Raw genomic sequence first — 19,352 nt, 5'->3', positions numbered from 1 at the left:
TGTACTTCAATGGAGTACAATGGAATGGAACGGAGTGGAATGGAATGGAATGATATGAGGTGGATTGGAGTGCAATGTAGTGGAGTGGAATGGAATGGAATAGAATGGAATGGAGTAGAGTGTAATGGAATGCAGTGGCGATAAGTGGAGTGGAATGGAATGCATTGGAGTAGAGTGGAGTGGAATGGAATGGAATGGAGTGGAGTGGAGGGGAGTGGAGTGGAATGGAATTGAGTGAAGTGGAGTGCAGTTGAATGGAATATCGTGGTGTGGAGTGGAGTGGAAGTGAATGGAGTGAATAGGAGTGGAATGGAGTGGAAGGTAACGGAGTGGAATGGAGTCGAATGGAGTGGAATGGAGTAGAGTGGATTAGAGTGGAATGGTGTCGAACGGACTGGAATGGAATGGAATGGAGTGGAATGGAATTGAATCAAATGGAATGGAGTGGAGTGGAGTGGAGTGGAATGAAATGAAATGGAAGGGAGTGGAGAGAAACGCAGTTGATTGGAGTGGAGTGGAGTGGAAAGGAATGGAAAGGAGTGGGATGGAGACGTATGGATTGGAGTGGAATGGAGTGGAATGGAATGAAGTGGAAAGGAGTGGAACGGAGTGAAATTGAATTTAGTGGACTGGAGTGGAATGGAGTTAAATGGAATGGAATGGAATGGAGTGGAATGGAATGGAATGGAGTGGAGTGGAATGGAATAGAATGGCATGGAATGGAATAGAATGGGATGGAGTGGAGTGGAGAGGAGTGGAATGGATTGGAGTGAAGTGGAGTGGAATGGAATTGAGTGGAGCGGAGAGGAAAGGAATGGAATGGAGTGGAGTGGAATGGCATGGAATGGAGTGGAATGGAATGGATAGTAGTGGAGTGGAGTGGAGTGGATTGGAGTGGAGTGGAAGGGAATGGAGTGCAGTGTAATGGACTGGAATGGAGCAGAGCAGAATGGAGTGGACTGGACTGGAGTGGAATGGAATGGGATGGCATGGAATGGGAGCTGAGATTTTACCAATGTGCTCTAGGCAGGGTGACTGGGTGTCATACTCTCAAAAGAAAGGAATGGAATGGAACGCAGTGGAATGGAATGGAACAGAGTGGACATTAGTGGAGTGGAATGTGGAGGAATGGAATGAAATGGAACGTAATGGCATGAAATGGAGTGGTGTGGGGTGGAATGGATTATAGTGGAATGGGGTGGAAAGGAATGGGATGGAGTGGAATGAAGTGGAGTGCAGTGGAGTGGAACGGAGTTGAATGGCATAGAATTGAGTGGACAGTAGTGGAATGTTTTGGAATGCAATGGAATCCATTGTAATAGAATGGAATACAACGGAAAGTTGACATGGAGTGTGAGCTGAGATTGTGCCACTGCACTCCAGACTGGGTGACACGTTATATCCTGTGGATAGAAAGGAATGGAATGCAATAGAGTGAAATGGAATGGAGTGGAATGGAATTGAATGGAATGGAGTGGAGTGGAGTGGAGTCGAATGGAGACGAATGGAATGGGACGGAGTGGAATGGAACGGAGTGGAGTGGAGTATCGTGGAGTGAAATAGAATGGAATGCACTGGGTTGGAATGGAATGCAATGGACTGCTGAAAGGAAATGTGAGCTGTTATTGTTCCACTGCACTCCAGCCTTTGTGACGGAATGAAATCCTGTGGAAAAAAAGGAATGGAATGGAATGGAATGGAATGGAATGGAATGGAATGGAATGGAATGGAGTGGAGTGGAGTGTTGTGGAGAGGAGTGTAGTGGAGTGGAGTGAAATGGAGTGGAGTGTCGTGGAGGAGAGTGGAATGGAGTGGAATGGAATGGAGAGGAAAGGAACGGAGTGGAGTGGAATGGAACGGAGTGGAGTGGAATGGAATCCAATGGAATGAAATGGAATTGAATCGAATGGAATGAAGAAATATGTGCAGTGATTTGGCCACTGCGCTGGAGCCTGTGTGAGAGAGGGAGATCCTGTCGATAAAACAGTGTGGAATGGAAGGGATTGGAATGGAATGGAATGGAACGTATTGGAGTGGAGTGGAGTGGAATTGAGTGGAGTGGAGTGCACTGGAATGGAATGGAATGCAATGGAATGTAATGGAATGATGAAATGATATGTGAGCTGAGATTGTGCCACTGCACTCCACGCTGGGTGACAGAGTGAGATACTCTTGAAAGAAAGAAATGGAATGGAAAGAATTTTTAATTGGGTGGATTCGAGTGGACTGAAGTAGAGTGCAGTGGAATAGAGAGGAATGGAATGGAATGGAATCGGATGTAAAGGAATGGAATGATGTGGAGTGGAGTGGTGAGGAGTGTAGTGCTGTGGAATGGAGCAGAAAGTAACGGGATGGTGTGGAGTGGAGTGCAGTGCAGTGGAATGGAGAGGAGTGCAATGGCGTGGAATGGAATCGGATGTAAAGGAACGTACTGGAGTGGAGCGGAGTGGAAAGGAGTGGAATGGAATGGAATTGAATGTAATGGAAAGCAAAGGAATGGAATGGGATGCAATGGAATTTAATGCAATAGAATGCAGTTCAATAGAGAGTTGACATGTAATGTGAGCTGAGATTGTGCCTAAGCTCTCCAGGCTGTTTGACACAGTGATATCGTGTGGAAAGAATGGAATGGAATGCAGTGGTGTGAAATGGAATGGAATGTAGTGGACAGGAGTAGAATGGAGTGGAGTGAAGAGGAACAGAGTGGAATGGAATGGGATGCAGTGGAATGGAATGCAGTGGAGTGGAGTGAAATAGAAAGAAATGGAATGGGATGGAATGGAATGCAATGGAATGGAGAAGAGAAATGTGAGCTGAGATTGTGTGACTACACTCCAGCCTTAGTGACCGAGAGAGATTCTGTGGAAGGAAAGAACTGATTTCAAAGGAGTGGAATGGAAGGGAATGTAGTACAGTGGAGTAGAGTGGAATGGAGTGAAACAGAATAGAATGGAGTGGAAGACAATGGAATGGAATGGAATGGAGTGGAGTGGAATAGAGAGGAGTGCACTGCAATGGAGTGGAGTGGAGTGGAAGGGAGTGGAATGCAATGGAATGTAGTGGAGTGCAGTGGAGTGGAATGGAATGGAGTGGACAGGAGTGGAAGGAGTAGAGTGGACTGGAATGGAATAGAATGGAACAGAATGCAGTGGAGTGGAGGGGAGTGGAGGTGAGTGGAGTGGCATGGAGTGGAATGGAATGGAATGGAGTGAAATGGAATCCAATGGATTGGAATGGAGTGGAGTGGAGTGGAGTGGAATGGAGAGGAGTCGAATGGAATGGAAGGGAATGCAGCGGAACGCAGTGGTGTGGATTGGAATGCAGTGAAATGGAGTACTATGGAATCTAAAGGAGTGGAGTGGAGTCTAGTGGAGTGGAATGGAATGGAACAAAATGGAATGGAATGGCACGGAATGGAGTGGAGTAGAGTGGAGTGGGAAGGAAGGGAGATGAGTGGAATGGAGAGGAATGGAATGCAGTGGAGTGGATTGGATTGGAATGAACTGGAATGGAGAGGAATGGAATGAAGTGGAACGGAATGGACTGCAATGGAATTGAATGGAGTGAAGTGGAAAGTAGTGGAGTGGAGTGGAATGGAGTGGAAATGAATGGAATGGAGTGGAATGGAAGGGAATGGAGACAAGTGGATAGGAATTGACTGAAGCAGATTGGAGTGGAGTGGAGTGGAGTGGCATGGAATGGAATGAAGTGGAGGGGAATGCAATGGAGTGGAATGAAATGGAATAAAATGGAATGGAGTGGAATGGAGAGGAATGGAGTGGAGTGGAGTGGAATGGAGGGGAGTAAGAGGAAGAGAATGGAATGGAATCGAAAGGAGGGAAGTGCAATTGTGTGGAGTGGAGTGGAGATGAAAGAAGTGGAGTGATGTGGAGTCGAGAGGAAAGGAATGGAATAGAATGGAATGGAGTTAAGTGGAGTGGAATGGAGTGGAAGGTAATGGAGTGGAATGAAAAGGAGTGGATTGGAATGGAGTGGAATGGAATGGAGTGGAACGGAGTGGAGTAGAATGGAGTGGGTTGCAGAGGAGTGGAATGGAGTGGAATGGAAGGGAACGGAAAGGAATGTAGTGGAAAGGAATGGAATGGAGTGGATTGAAATTGAACGGAAAGGATTGGAGTGCAGTGGACTGGAGGGGAGTGGAATAAAATTGAGTATAGTGCAGTGGAATGGAGTGGACTGGAGTGGAGATGAGTGGAGTGTACTGGAATGGAATGGAGTGGAGTGGAATGGTGTGGAGTGGGGTGGAAAGGAATGGAACAGAATGGAATGGAGAGGAATGGAGTGGCATGTAGTGGAGTGGAGTGAAGTGGAAAGGAATGGCATGGAATGGAGTAGAGTGGAATGGAGGGGTATGGAATGGAATGGAATGGAATTGAGTGGAATGGAGTGGAATGGAGTGGAGTGGAGAGGAATGGAATGGAGTGGAAAGGTCTGAAAGGAGTGGAATGGAGTGGAGTGGAATGCAATGGAGTAGATTGGAATGAAGTGGAAAGGAATAGAATGGAGAGAAGTAGAGTAGAATGGAGTGGATTGGAATGGAGGGGAGCAGAGTGGAGTTAACAGCGGTGGATTGGAATACAGTGGATGGGGTAGAGTGGAAGGGAGTGGAATTATATGGAATGGAATGGATTGGAGTGGAGTGGAAGGGAGTGGAGTGGAGTTGAAAGTAGAGGAATCGAAAGAAGTGGAAAGGAGTGGAGTAGAGTGGATTAGAGTGGATTGGAATGGAATGGAGTGGAGTGGAATGGTGCGGAAACGAATGGAAGGGAGGGGAGTGGAATGGAACGAAATGGAATGGAATGTAGTGGAATGGAGAGGAGTGGAGTGGACTGGAGTGGAATGTAATCGAATGGAGTGTACTGGAGTGGAATGTATTTGAGAGGCGGGTAATGGAGAGGAATTGAGTGGAGTGGAGTGGAGTGAAATACATCGGAATGGCACGGAATTGAATGGAATGGAGGGGAGTGGAATGCAGTGGAGTGGAGTCGATTGGAGTGGTGAGGAATAGAACGGAGTGGCATGGAATGGAGCACAGTGGAATGCAATGGAGTGGAGTGGATTGGAAAGGGGTGGAGTGGAGTGACGATGGGTGAAGTGGAATGTAATGGAGTGGAGTGCAGAGGAGTCTCATGGAATGGAATGGAATGGAACGCAATGGAAGCTGAGATTGTACCACTGCGCTCCAGGATGGGTGACACAGTGTGATACTCTCAAAAGAAAGGAATGGAATGGAATGCAGTGGAATGGAATGGAATGCAATGGGGTGCATTGGAGTGGAGTGGAGTGAAGTGAAGTGGATTGGAGTGGAATGGAGAGGAATGGAACGGAATGGAATGGAATGAAGTAGACTGGAGTGGGGTGGAGTTGAGTGCAATGGAATGGAGCGAAATGGAATCAGATGCAGAGAAATGGAGTAGAGAGGAGTGCAGTAGAGTGGAAAGGAGTGCAATGGAGTGGAATGGAATCGGAAGTAACGGAAAGTAGTGGAGTGGATGGAACGGAAAGGAAAGGAGTGGAGCGGAGTGGAATGGAACGGAGCGGGAGGTGGGTTGGGGCCACTGCACTCCAGGCTGGCTGGCTGACTGAGGTATTCTCGCAATAAAGGAATGGAATGGAATGCCGTAGAGTGGAATGGAACGGAGTGGAGTGGAGTGGAATGGAGTGAGTTGGAGCAGAGTGGAATGAAGAATGCAATGGGATGGAAGGGAATTGAATGAAATGCAGTGGAGTGCAGTGGAGTGCATTGCAGTGGAATGGAGCAGAATGGAATGGAAAGGAGTGGAATGGACAGGAGTGGAGTGCACTGGAGAGGAGAGGATAGGAATGCAGTGGAATGGAATTGGATGTAATGGAACGTAGAGGAGTGGAGTGGAATGGAGTGGGCCAGAGTGGAATGGAATGGAATGCAATGGAAAGGAATGGAGTGGAATAGAATGGAATGGAATGGAATGGAATGGAGTGGGATGACTTGTAGTGGGGTGGAGTGAAATGGAGTATAATGGAATGGAGTGGAGTGGAGTGGAATGTGATAGAATGGAGAGGAGGGGAATGGAGCAGAATGGAATGGAGTGCAGCGGAATGGAGTGGAGTGGAATGGAATCAAATGGAGTGGAATGGAACAGAGTGGAATGGAATGGAGTGCAATAGACTAGAATTGAGTGTAGTGTAGTGGAATTTAGTGGAATGGACTGGAATGGAGTGGAATGGAATGGAATTGAGGGGAATGGAATGGAATGGAAAGGAATGGAAAGCAATGGAAAGGAATAGAATTGAATGCAACGGAATTAAAAGAATGCAATGGAATGCAATGGAATAGAATGCAATGGAATGTATAGTTGACATGTAATATGAGCTGAGATTGTGACACTGCACTCCAGCCAGGGTGACATGGTGATATCCTGTCGTAAGAAGTGAATGGAATGCAATGGAGTGAAATGGAATGGAATGAAATGGAATGGAGCGGAATGGAAGGGAATGGAGTGGAATGAAATAGAATGCAGTGGACTGTAATGGCATGGAGTGGAAAGAAGTAGAGTGGAATGGAGTGGAATGGAATGGACTGGCATAGAATGGAGTGGAATTGAATGCAATGGAGTGGATTGGAAAGGAATGCAAAGGAGTAGAGTGGAGTAGAGTGGTGTGGAGTGGAGTGGAATGGAGCTGAATGTACTTCAATGGAGTACAATGGAATGGAACGGAGTGGAATGGAATGGAATGATATGAGGTGGATTGGAGTGCAATGTAGTGGAGTGGAATGGAATGGAATAGAATGGAATGGAGTAGAGTGTAATGGAATGCAGTGGCGATAAGTGGATTGGAATGGAATGCATTGGAGTAGAGTGGAGTGGAATGGAATGGAATGGAGTGGAGTGGAGGGGAGTGGAGTGGAATGGAATTGAGTGAAGTGGAGTGCAGTTGAATGGAATATCGTGGTGTGGAGTGGAGTGGAAGTGAATGGAGTGAATAGGAGTGGAATGGAGTGGAAGGTAACGGAGTGGAATGGAGTCGAATGGAGTGGAATGGAGTAGAGTGGATTAGAGTGGAATGGTGTCGAACGGACTGGAATGGAATGGAATGGAGTGGAATGGAATTGAATCAAATGGAATGGAGTGGAGTGGAGTGGAGTGGAATGAAATGAAATGGAAGGGAGTGGAGAGAAACGCAGTTGATTGGAGTGGAGTGGAGTGGAAAGGAATGGAAAGGAGTGGGATGGAGACGTATGGATTGGAGTGGAATGGAGTGGAATGGAATGAAGTGGAAAGGAGTGGAACGGAGTGAAATTGAATTTAGTGGACTGGAGTGGAATGGAGTTAAATGGAATGGAATGGAATGGAGTGGAATGGAATGGAATGGAGTGGAGTGGAATGGAATAGAATGGCATGGAATGGAATAGAATGGGATGGAGTGGAGTGGAGAGGAGTGGAATGGATTGGAGTGAAGTGGAGTGGAATGGAATTGAGTGGAGCGGAGAGGAAAGGAATGGAATGGAGTGGAGTGGAATGGCATGGAATGGAGTGGAATGGAATGGATAGTAGTGGAGTGGAGTGGAGTGGATTGGAGTGGAGTGGAAGGGAATGGAGTGCAGTGTAATGGACTGGAATGGAGCAGAGCAGAATGGAGTGGACTGGACTGGAGTGGAATGGAATGGGATGGCATGGAATGGGAGCTGAGATTTTACCAATGTGCTCTAGGCAGGGTGACTGGGTGTCATACTCTCAAAAGAAAGGAATGGAATGGAACGCAGTGGAATGGAATGGAACAGAGTGGACATTAGTGGAGTGGAATGTGGAGGAATGGAATGAAATGGAACGTAATGGCATGAAATGGAGTGGTGTGGGGTGGAATGGATTATAGTGGAATGGGGTGGAAAGGAATGGGATGGAGTGGAATGAAGTGGAGTGCAGTGGAGTGGAACGGAGTTGAATGGCATAGAATTGAGTGGACAGTAGTGGAATGTTTTGGAATGCAATGGAATCCATTGTAATAGAATGGAATACAACGGAAAGTTGACATGGAGTGTGAGCTGAGATTGTGCCACTGCACTCCAGACTGGGTGACACGTTATATCCTGTGGATAGAAAGGAATGGAATGCAATAGAGTGAAATGGAATGGAGTGGAATGGAATTGAATGGAATGGAGTGGAGTGGAGTGGAGTCGAATGGAGACGAATGGAATGGGACGGAGTGGAATGGAACGGAGTGGAGTGGAGTATCGTGGAGTGAAATAGAATGGAATGCACTGGGTTGGAATGGAATGCAATGGACTGCTGAAAGGAAATGTGAGCTGTTATTGTTCCACTGCACTCCAGCCTTTGTGACGGAATGAAATCCTGTGGAAAAAAAGGAATGGAATGGAATGGAATGGAATGGAATGGAATGGAATGGAATGGAATGGAGTGGAGTGGAGTGTTGTGGAGAGGAGTGTAGTGGAGTGGAGTGAAATGGAGTGGAGTGTCGTGGAGGAGAGTGGAATGGAGTGGAATGGAATGGAGAGGAAAGGAACGGAGTGGAGTGGAATGGAACGGAGTGGAGTGGAATGGAATCCAATGGAATGAAATGGAATTGAATCGAATGGAATGAAGAAATATGTGCAGTGATTTGGCCACTGCGCTGGAGCCTGTGTGAGAGAGGGAGATCCTGTCGATAAAACAGTGTGGAATGGAAGGGATTGGAATGGAATGGAATGGAACGTATTGGAGTGGAGTGGAGTGGAATTGAGTGGAGTGGAGTGCACTGGAATGGAATGGAATGCAATGGAATGTAATGGAATGATGAAATGATATGTGAGCTGAGATTGTGCCACTGCACTCCACGCTGGGTGACAGAGTGAGATACTCTTGAAAGAAAGAAATGGAATGGAAAGAATTTTTAATTGGGTGGATTCGAGTGGACTGAAGTAGAGTGCAGTGGAATAGAGAGGAATGGAATGGAATGGAATCGGATGTAAAGGAATGGAATGATGTGGAGTGGAGTGGTGAGGAGTGTAGTGCTGTGGAATGGAGCAGAAAGTAACGGGATGGTGTGGAGTGGAGTGCAGTGCAGTGGAATGGAGAGGAGTGCAATGGCGTGGAATGGAATCGGATGTAAAGGAACGTACTGGAGTGGAGCGGAGTGGAAAGGAGTGGAATGGAATGGAATTGAATGTAATGGAAAGCAAAGGAATGGAATGGGATGCAATGGAATTTAATGCAATAGAATGCAGTTCAATAGAGAGTTGACATGTAATGTGAGCTGAGATTGTGCCTAAGCTCTCCAGGCTGTTTGACACAGTGATATCGTGTGGAAAGAATGGAATGGAATGCAGTGGTGTGAAATGGAATGGAATGTAGTGGACAGGAGTAGAATGGAGTGGAGTGAAGAGGAACAGAGTGGAATGGAATGGGATGCAGTGGAATGGAATGCAGTGGAGTGGAGTGAAATAGAAAGAAATGGAATGGGATGGAATGGAATGCAATGGAATGGAGAAGAGAAATGTGAGCTGAGATTGTGTGACTACACTCCAGCCTTAGTGACCGAGAGAGATTCTGTGGAAGGAAAGAACTGATTTCAAAGGAGTGGAATGGAAGGGAATGTAGTACAGTGGAGTAGAGTGGAATGGAGTGAAACAGAATAGAATGGAGTGGAAGACAATGGAATGGAATGGAATGGAGTGGAGTGGAATAGAGAGGAGTGCACTGCAATGGAGTGGAGTGGAGTGGAAGGGAGTGGAATGCAATGGAATGTAGTGGAGTGCAGTGGAGTGGAATGGAATGGAGTGGACAGGAGTGGAAGGAGTAGAGTGGACTGGAATGGAATAGAATGGAACAGAATGCAGTGGAGTGGAGGGGAGTGGAGGTGAGTGGAGTGGCATGGAGTGGAATGGAATGGAATGGAGTGAAATGGAATCCAATGGATTGGAATGGAGTGGAGTGGAGTGGAGTGGAATGGAGAGGAGTCGAATGGAATGGAAGGGAATGCAGCGGAACGCAGTGGTGTGGATTGGAATGCAGTGAAATGGAGTACTATGGAATCTAAAGGAGTGGAGTGGAGTCTAGTGGAGTGGAATGGAATGGAACAAAATGGAATGGAATGGCACGGAATGGAGTGGAGTAGAGTGGAGTGGGAAGGAAGGGAGATGAGTGGAATGGAGAGGAATGGAATGCAGTGGAGTGGATTGGATTGGAATGAACTGGAATGGAGAGGAATGGAATGAAGTGGAACGGAATGGACTGCAATGGAATTGAATGGAGTGAAGTGGAAAGTAGTGGAGTGGAGTGGAATGGAGTGGAAATGAATGGAATGGAGTGGAATGGAAGGGAATGGAGACAAGTGGATAGGAATTGACTGAAGCAGATTGGAGTGGAGTGGAGTGGAGTGGCATGGAATGGAATGAAGTGGAGGGGAATGCAATGGAGTGGAATGAAATGGAATAAAATGGAATGGAGTGGAATGGAGAGGAATGGAGTGGAGTGGAGTGGAATGGAGGGGAGTAAGAGGAAGAGAATGGAATGGAATCGAAAGGAGGGAAGTGCAATTGTGTGGAGTGGAGTGGAGATGAAAGAAGTGGAGTGATGTGGAGTCGAGAGGAAAGGAATGGAATAGAATGGAATGGAGTTAAGTGGAGTGGAATGGAGTGGAAGGTAATGGAGTGGAATGAAAAGGAGTGGATTGGAATGGAGTGGAATGGAATGGAGTGGAACGGAGTGGAGTAGAATGGAGTGGGTTGCAGAGGAGTGGAATGGAGTGGAATGGAAGGGAACGGAAAGGAATGTAGTGGAAAGGAATGGAATGGAGTGGATTGAAATTGAACGGAAAGGATTGGAGTGCAGTGGACTGGAGGGGAGTGGAATAAAATTGAGTATAGTGCAGTGGAATGGAGTGGACTGGAGTGGAGATGAGTGGAGTGTACTGGAATGGAATGGAGTGGAGTGGAATGGTGTGGAGTGGGGTGGAAAGGAATGGAACAGAATGGAATGGAGAGGAATGGAGTGGCATGTAGTGGAGTGGAGTGAAGTGGAAAGGAATGGCATGGAATGGAGTAGAGTGGAATGGAGGGGTATGGAATGGAATGGAATGGAATTGAGTGGAATGGAGTGGAATGGAGTGGAGTGGAGAGGAATGGAATGGAGTGGAAAGGTCTGAAAGGAGTGGAATGGAGTGGAGTGGAATGCAATGGAGTAGATTGGAATGAAGTGGAAAGGAATAGAATGGAGAGAAGTAGAGTAGAATGGAGTGGATTGGAATGGAGGGGAGCAGAGTGGAGTTAACAGCGGTGGATTGGAATACAGTGGATGGGGTAGAGTGGAAGGGAGTGGAATTATATGGAATGGAATGGATTGGAGTGGAGTGGAAGGGAGTGGAGTGGAGTTGAAAGTAGAGGAATCGAAAGAAGTGGAAAGGAGTGGAGTAGAGTGGATTAGAGTGGATTGGAATGGAATGGAGTGGAGTGGAATGGTGCGGAAACGAATGGAAGGGAGGGGAGTGGAATGGAACGAAATGGAATGGAATGTAGTGGAATGGAGAGGAGTGGAGTGGACTGGAGTGGAATGTAATCGAATGGAGTGTACTGGAGTGGAATGTATTTGAGAGGCGGGTAATGGAGAGGAATTGAGTGGAGTGGAGTGGAGTGAAATACATCGGAATGGCACGGAATTGAATGGAATGGAGGGGAGTGGAATGCAGTGGAGTGGAGTCGATTGGAGTGGTGAGGAATAGAACGGAGTGGCATGGAATGGAGCACAGTGGAATGCAATGGAGTGGAGTGGATTGGAAAGGGGTGGAGTGGAGTGACGATGGGTGAAGTGGAATGTAATGGAGTGGAGTGCAGAGGAGTCTCATGGAATGGAATGGAATGGAACGCAATGGAAGCTGAGATTGTACCACTGCGCTCCAGGATGGGTGACACAGTGTGATACTCTCAAAAGAAAGGAATGGAATGGAATGCAGTGGAATGGAATGGAATGCAATGGGGTGCATTGGAGTGGAGTGGAGTGAAGTGAAGTGGATTGGAGTGGAATGGAGAGGAATGGAACGGAATGGAATGGAATGAAGTAGACTGGAGTGGGGTGGAGTTGAGTGCAATGGAATGGAGCGAAATGGAATCAGATGCAGAGAAATGGAGTAGAGAGGAGTGCAGTAGAGTGGAAAGGAGTGCAATGGAGTGGAATGGAATCGGAAGTAACGGAAAGTAGTGGAGTGGATGGAACGGAAAGGAAAGGAGTGGAGCGGAGTGGAATGGAACGGAGCGGGAGGTGGGTTGGGGCCACTGCACTCCAGGCTGGCTGGCTGACTGAGGTATTCTCACAATAAAGGAATGGAATGGAATGCCGTAGAGTGGAATGGAACGGAGTGGAGTGGAGTGGAATGGAGTGAGTTGGAGCAGAGTGGAATGAAGAATGCAATGGGATGGAAGGGAATTGAATGAAATGCAGTGGAGTGCAGTGGAGTGCATTGCAGTGGAATGGAGCAGAATGGAATGGAAAGGAGTGGAATGGACAGGAGTGGAGTGCACTGGAGAGGAGAGGATAGGAATGCAGTGGAATGGAATTGGATGTAATGGAACGTAGAGGAGTGGAGTGGAATGGAGTGGGCCAGAGTGGAATGGAATGGAATGCAATGGAAAGGAATGGAGTGGAATAGAATGGAATGGAATGGAATGGAATGGAGTGGGATGACTTGTAGTGGGGTGGAGTGAAATGGAGTATAATGGAATGGAGTGGAGTGGAGTGGAATGTGATAGAATGGAGAGGAGGGGAATGGAGCAGAATGGAATGGAGTGCAGCGGAATGGAGTGGAGTGGAATGGAATCAAATGGAGTGGAATGGAACAGAGTGGAATGGAATGGAGTGCAATAGACTAGAATTGAGTGTAGTGTAGTGGAATTTAGTGGAATGGACTGGAATGGAGTGGAATGGAATGGAATTGAGGGGAATGGAATGGAATGGAAAGGAATGGAAAGCAATGGAAAGGAATAGAATTGAATGCAACGGAATTAAAAGAATGCAATGGAATAGAATGCAATGGAATGTATAGTTGACATGTAATATGAGCTGAGATTGTGACACTGCACTCCAGCCAGGGTGACATGGTGATATCCTGTCGTAAGAAGTGAATGGAATGCAATGGAGTGAAATGGAATGGAATGAAATGGAATGGAGCGGAATGGAAGGGAATGGAGTGGAATGAAATAGAATGCAGTGGACTGTAATGGCATGGAGTGGAAAGAAGTAGAGTGGAATGGAGTGGAATGGAATGGACTGGCATAGAATGGAGTGGAATTGAATGCAATGGAGTGGATTGGAAAGGAATGCAAAGGAGTAGAGTGGAGTAGAGTGGTGTGGAGTGGAGTGGAATGGAGCTGAATGTACTTCAATGGAGTACAATGGAATGGAACGGAGTGGAATGGAATGGAATGATATGAGGTGGATTGGAGTGCAATGTAGTGGAGTGGAATGGAATGGAATAGAATGGAATGGAGTAGAGTGTAATGGAATGCAGTGGCGATAAGTGGAGTGGAATGGAATGCATTGGAGTAGAGTGGAGTGGAATGGAATGGAATGGAGTGGAGTGGAGGGGAGTGGAGTGGAATGGAATTGAGTGAAGTGGAGTGCAGTTGAATGGAATATCGTGGTGTGGAGTGGAGTGGAAGTGAATGGAGTGAATAGGAGTGGAATGGAGTGGAAGGTAACGGAGTGGAATGGAGTCGAATGGAGTGGAATGGAGTAGAGTGGATTAGAGTGGAATGGTGTCGAACGGACTGGAATGGAATGGAATGGAGTGGAATGGAATTGAATCAAATGGAATGGAGTGGAGTGGAGTGGAGTGGAATGAAATGAAATGGAAGGGAGTGGAGAGAAACGCAGTTGATTGGAGTGGAGTGGAGTGGAAAGGAATGGAAAGGAGTGGGATGGAGACGTATGGATTGGAGTGGAATGGAGTGGAATGGAATGAAGTGGAAAGGAGTGGAACGGAGTGAAATTGAATTTAGTGGACTGGAGTGGAATGGAGTTAAATGGAATGGAATGGAATGGAGTGGAATGGAATGGAATGGAGTGGAGTGGAATGGAATAGAATGGCATGGAATGGAATAGAATGGGATGGAGTGGAGTGGAGAGGAGTGGAATGGATTGGAGTGAAGTGGAGTGGAATGGAATTGAGTGGAGCGGAGAGGAAAGGAATGGAATGGAGTGGAGTGGAATGGCATGGAATGGAGTGGAATGGAATGGATAGTAGTGGAGTGGAGTGGAGTGGATTGGAGTGGAGTGGAAGGGAATGGAGTGCAGTGTAATGGACTGGAATGGAGCAGAGCAGAATGGAGTGGACTGGACTGGAGTGGAATGGAATGGGATGGCATGGAATGGGAGCTGAGATTTTACCAATGTGCTCTAGGCAGGGTGACTGGGTGTCATACTCTCAAAAGAAAGGAATGGAATGGAACGCAGTGGAATGGAATGGAACAGAGTGGACATTAGTGGAGTGGAATGTGGAGGAATGGAATGAAATGGAACGTAATGGCATGAAATGGAGTGGTGTGGGGTGGAATGGATTATAGTGGAATGGGGTGGAAAGGAATGGGATGGAGTGGAATGAAGTGGAGTGCAGTGGAGTGGAACGGAGTTGAATGGCATAGAATTGAGTGGACAGTAGTGGAATGTTTTGGAATGCAATGGAATCCATTGTAATAGAATGGAGTACAACGGAAAGTTGACATGGAGTGTGAGCTGAGATTGTGCCACTGCACTCCAGACTGGGTGACACGTTATATCCTGTGGATAGAAAGGAATGGAATGCAATAGAGTGAAATGGAATGGAGTGGAATGGAATTGAATGGAATGGAGTGGAGTGGAGTGGAGTCGAATGGAGACGAATGGAATGGGACGGAGTGGAATGGAACGGAGTGGAGTGGAGTATCGTGGAGTGAAATAGAATGGAATGCACTGGGTTGGAATGGAATGCAATGGACTGCTGAAAGGAAATGTGAGCTGTTATTGTTCCACTGCACTCCAGCCTTTGTGACGGAATGAAATCCTGTGGAAAAAAAGGAATGGAATGGAATGGAATGGAATGGAATGGAATGGAATGGAATGGAATGGAGTGGAGTGGAGTGTTGTGGAGAGGAGTGTAGTGGAGTGGAGTGAAATGGAGTGGAGTGTCGTGGAGGAGAGTGGAATGGAGTGGAATGGAATGGAGAGGAAAGGAACGGAGTGGAGTGGAATGGAACGGAGTGGAGTGGAATGGAATCCAATGGAATGAAATGGAATTGAATCGAATGGAATGAAGAAATATGTGCAGTGATTTGGCCACTGCGCTGGAGCCTGTGTGAGAGAGGGAGATCCTGTCGATAAAACAGTGTGGAATGGAAGGGATTGGAATGGAATGGAATGGAACGTATTGGAGTGGAGTGGAGTGGAATTGAGTGGAGTGGAGTGCACTGGAATGGAATGGAATGCAATGGAATGTAATGGAATGATGAAATGATATGTGAGCTGAGATTGTGCCACTGCACTCCACGCTGGGTGACAGAGTGAGATACTCTTGAAAGAAAGAAATGGAATGGAAAGAATTTTTAATTGGGTGGATTCGAGTGGACTGAAGTAGAGTGCAGTGGAATAGAGAGGAATGGAATGGAATGGAATCGGATGTAAAGGAATGGAATGATGTGGAGTGGAGTGGTGAGGAGTGTAGTGCTGTGGAATGGAGCAGAAAGTAACGGGATGGTGTGGAGTGGAGTGCAGTGCAGTGGAGTGGAGAGGAGTGCAATGGCGTGGAATGGAATCGGATGTAAAGGAACGTACTGGAGTGGAGCGGAGTGGAAAGGAGTGGAATGGAATGGAATTGAATGTAATGGAAAGCAAAGGAATGGAATGGGATGCAATGGAATTTAATGCAATAGAATGCAGTTCAATAGAGAGTTGACATGTAATGTGAGCTGAGATTGTGCCTAAGCTCTCCAGGCTGTTTGACACAGTGATATCGTGTGGAAAGAATGGAATGGAATGCAGTGGTGTGAAATGGAATGGAATGTAGTGGACAGGAGTAGAATGGAGTGGAGTGAAGAGGAACAGAGTGGAATGGAATGGGATGCAGTGGAATGGAATGCAGTGGAGTGGAGTGAAATAGAAAGAAATGGAATGGGATGGAATGGAATGCAATGGAATGGAGAAGAGAAATGTGAGCTGAGATTGTGTGACTACACTCCAGCCTTAGTGACCGAGAGAGATTCTGTGGAAGGAAAGAACTGATTTCAAAGGAGTGGAATGGAAGGGAATGTAGTACAGTGGAGTAGAGTGGAATGGAGTGAAACAGAATAGAATGGAGTGGAAGACAATGGAATGGAATGGAATGGAGTGGAGTGGAATAGAGAGGAGTGCACTGCAATGGAGTGGAGTGGAGTGGAAGGGAGTGGAATGCAATGGAATGTAGTGGAGTGCAGTGGAGTGGAATGGAATGGAGTGGACAGGAGTGGAAGGAGTAGAGTGGACTGGAATGGAATAGAATGGAACAGAATGCAGTGGAGTGGAGGGGAGTGGAGGTGAGTGGAGTGGCATGGAGTGGAATGGAATGGAATGGAGTGAAATGGAATCCAATGGATTGGAATGGAGTGGAGTGGAGTGGAGTGGAATGGAGAGGAGTCGAATGGAATGGAAGGGAATGCAGCGGAACGCAGTGGTGTGGATTGGAATGCAGTGAAATGGAGTACTATGGAATCTAAAGGAGTGGAGTGGAGTCTAGTGGAGTGGAATGGAATGGAACAAAATGGAATGGAATGGCACGGAATGGAGTGGAGTAGAGTGGAGTGGGAAGGAAGGGAGATGAGTGGAATGGAGAGGAATGGAATGCAGTGGAGTGGATTGGATTGGAATGAACTGGAATGGAGAGGAATGGAATGAAGTGGAACGGAATGGACTGCAATGGAATTGAATGGAGTGAAGTGGAAAGTAGTGGAGTGGAGTGGAATGGAGTGGAAATGAATGGAATGGAGTGGAATGGAAGGGAATGGAGACAAGTGGATAGGAATTGACTGAAGCAGATTGGAGTGGAGTGGAGTGGAGTGGCATGGAATGGAATGAAGTGGATGGGAATGCAATGGAGTGGAATGAAATGGAATAAAATGGAATGGAGTGGAATGGAGAGGAATGGAGTGGAGTGGAGTGGAATGGAGGGGAGTAAGAGGAAGAGAATGGAATGGAATCGAAAGGAGGGAAGTGCAATTGTGTGGAGTGGAGTGGAGATGAAAGAAGTGGAGTGATGTGGAGTCGAGAGGAAAGGAATGGAATAGAATGGAATGGAGTTAAGTGGAGTGGAATGGAGTGGAAGGTAATGGAGTGGAATGAAAAGGAGTGGATTGGAATGGAGTGGAATGGAATGGAGTGGAACGGAGTGGAGTAGAATGGAGTGGGTTGCAGAGGAGTGGAATGGAGTGGAATGGAAGGGAACGGAAAGGAATGTAGTGGAAAGGAATGGAATGGAGTGGATTGAAATTGAATGGAAAGGATTGGAGTGCAGTGGACTGGAGGGGAGTGGAATAAAATTGAGTATAGTGCAGTGGAATGGAGTGGACTGGAGTGGAGATGAGTGGAGTGGACTGGAATGGAATGGAGTGGAGTGGAATGGTGTGGAGTGGGGTGGAAAGGAATGGAACAGAATGGAATGGAGAGGAATGGAGTGGCATGTAGTGGAGTGGAGTGAAGTGGAAAGGAATGGCATGGAATGGAGTAGAGTGGAATGGAGGGGTATGGAATGGAATGGAATGGAATTGAGTGGAATGGAGTGGAATGGAGTGGAGTGGAGAGGAATGGAATGGAGTGGAAAGGTCTGAAAGGAGTGGAATGGAGTGGAGTGGAATGCAATGGAGTAGATTGGAATGAAGTGGAAAGGAATAGAATGGAGAGAAGTAGAGTAGAATGGAGTGGATTGGAATGGAGGGGAGCAGAGTGGAGTTAACAGCGGTGGATTGGAATACAGTGGATGGGGTAGAGTGGAAGGGAGTGGAATTATATGGAATGGAATGGATTGGAGTGGAGTGGAAGGGAGTGGAGTGGAGTTGAAAGTAGAGGAATCGAAAGAAGTGGAAAGGAGTGGAGTAGAGTGGATTAGAGTGGATTGGAATGGAATGGAGTGGAGTGGAATGGTGTGGAAACGAATGGAAGGGAGGGGAGTGGAATGGAACGAAATGGAATGGAATGTAGTGGAATGGAGAGGAGTGGAGTGGACTGGAGTGGAATGTAATCGAATGGAGTGTACTGGAGTGGAATGTATTTGAGAGGCGGGTAATGGAGAGGAATTGAGTGGAGTGGAGTGGAGTGAAATACATCGGAATGGCACGGAATTGAATGGAATGGAGGGGAGTGGAATGCAGTGGAGTGGAGTCGATTGGAGTGGTGAGGAATAGAACGGAGTGGCATGGAATGGAGCACAGTGGAATGCAATGGAGTGGAGTGGATTGGAAAGGGGTGGAGTGGAGTGACGATGGGTGAAGTGGAATGTAATGGAGTGGAGTGCAGAGGAGTCTCATGGAATGGAATGGAATGGAACGCAATGGAAGCTGAGATTGTACCACTGCGCTCCAGGATGGGTGACACAGTGTGATACTCTCAAAAGAAAGGAATGGAATGGAATGCAGTGGAATGGAATGGAATGCAATGGGGTGCATTGGAGTGGAGTGGAGTGAAGTGAAGTGGATTGGAGTGGAATGGAGAGGAATGGAACGGAATGGAATGGAATGAAGTAGACTGGAGTGGGGTGGAGTTGAGTGCAATGGAATGGAGCGAAATGGAATCAGATGCAGAGAAATGGAGTAGAGAGGAGTGCAGTAGAGTGGAAAGGAGTGCAATGGAGTGGAATGGAATCGGAAGTAACGGAAAGTAGTGGAGTGGATGGAACGGAAAGGAAAGGAGTGGAGCGGAGTGGAATGGAACGGAGCGGGAGGTGGGTTGGGGCCACTGCACTCCAGGCTGGCTGGCTGACTGAGGTATTCTCGCAATAAAGGAATGGAATGGAATGCCGTAGAGTGGAATGGAACGGAGTGGAGTGGAGTGGAATGGAGTGAGTTGGAGCAGAGTGGAATGAAGAATGCAATGGGATGGAAGGGAATTGAATGAAATGCAGTGGAGTGCAGTGGAGTGCATTGCAGTGGAATGGAGCAGAATGGAATGGAAAGGAGTGGAATGGACAGGAGTGGAGTGCACTGGAGAGGAGAGGATAGGAATGCAGTGGAATGGAATTGGATGTAATGGAACGTAGAGGAGTGGAGTGGAATGGAGTGGGCCAGAGTGGAATGGAATGGAATGCAATGGAAAGGAATGGAGTGGAATAGAATGGAATGGAATGGAATGGAATGGAGTGGGATGACT

The sequence above is a fragment of the Pongo abelii genome, chromosome Y, assembly GCF_028885655.2.
Source record: "Pongo abelii isolate AG06213 chromosome Y, NHGRI_mPonAbe1-v2.0_pri, whole genome shotgun sequence".
Classification (NCBI taxonomy): Eukaryota; Metazoa; Chordata; class Mammalia; order Primates; family Hominidae; genus Pongo; species Pongo abelii.
Note: the sequence above shows the minus strand (reverse complement) of the source record.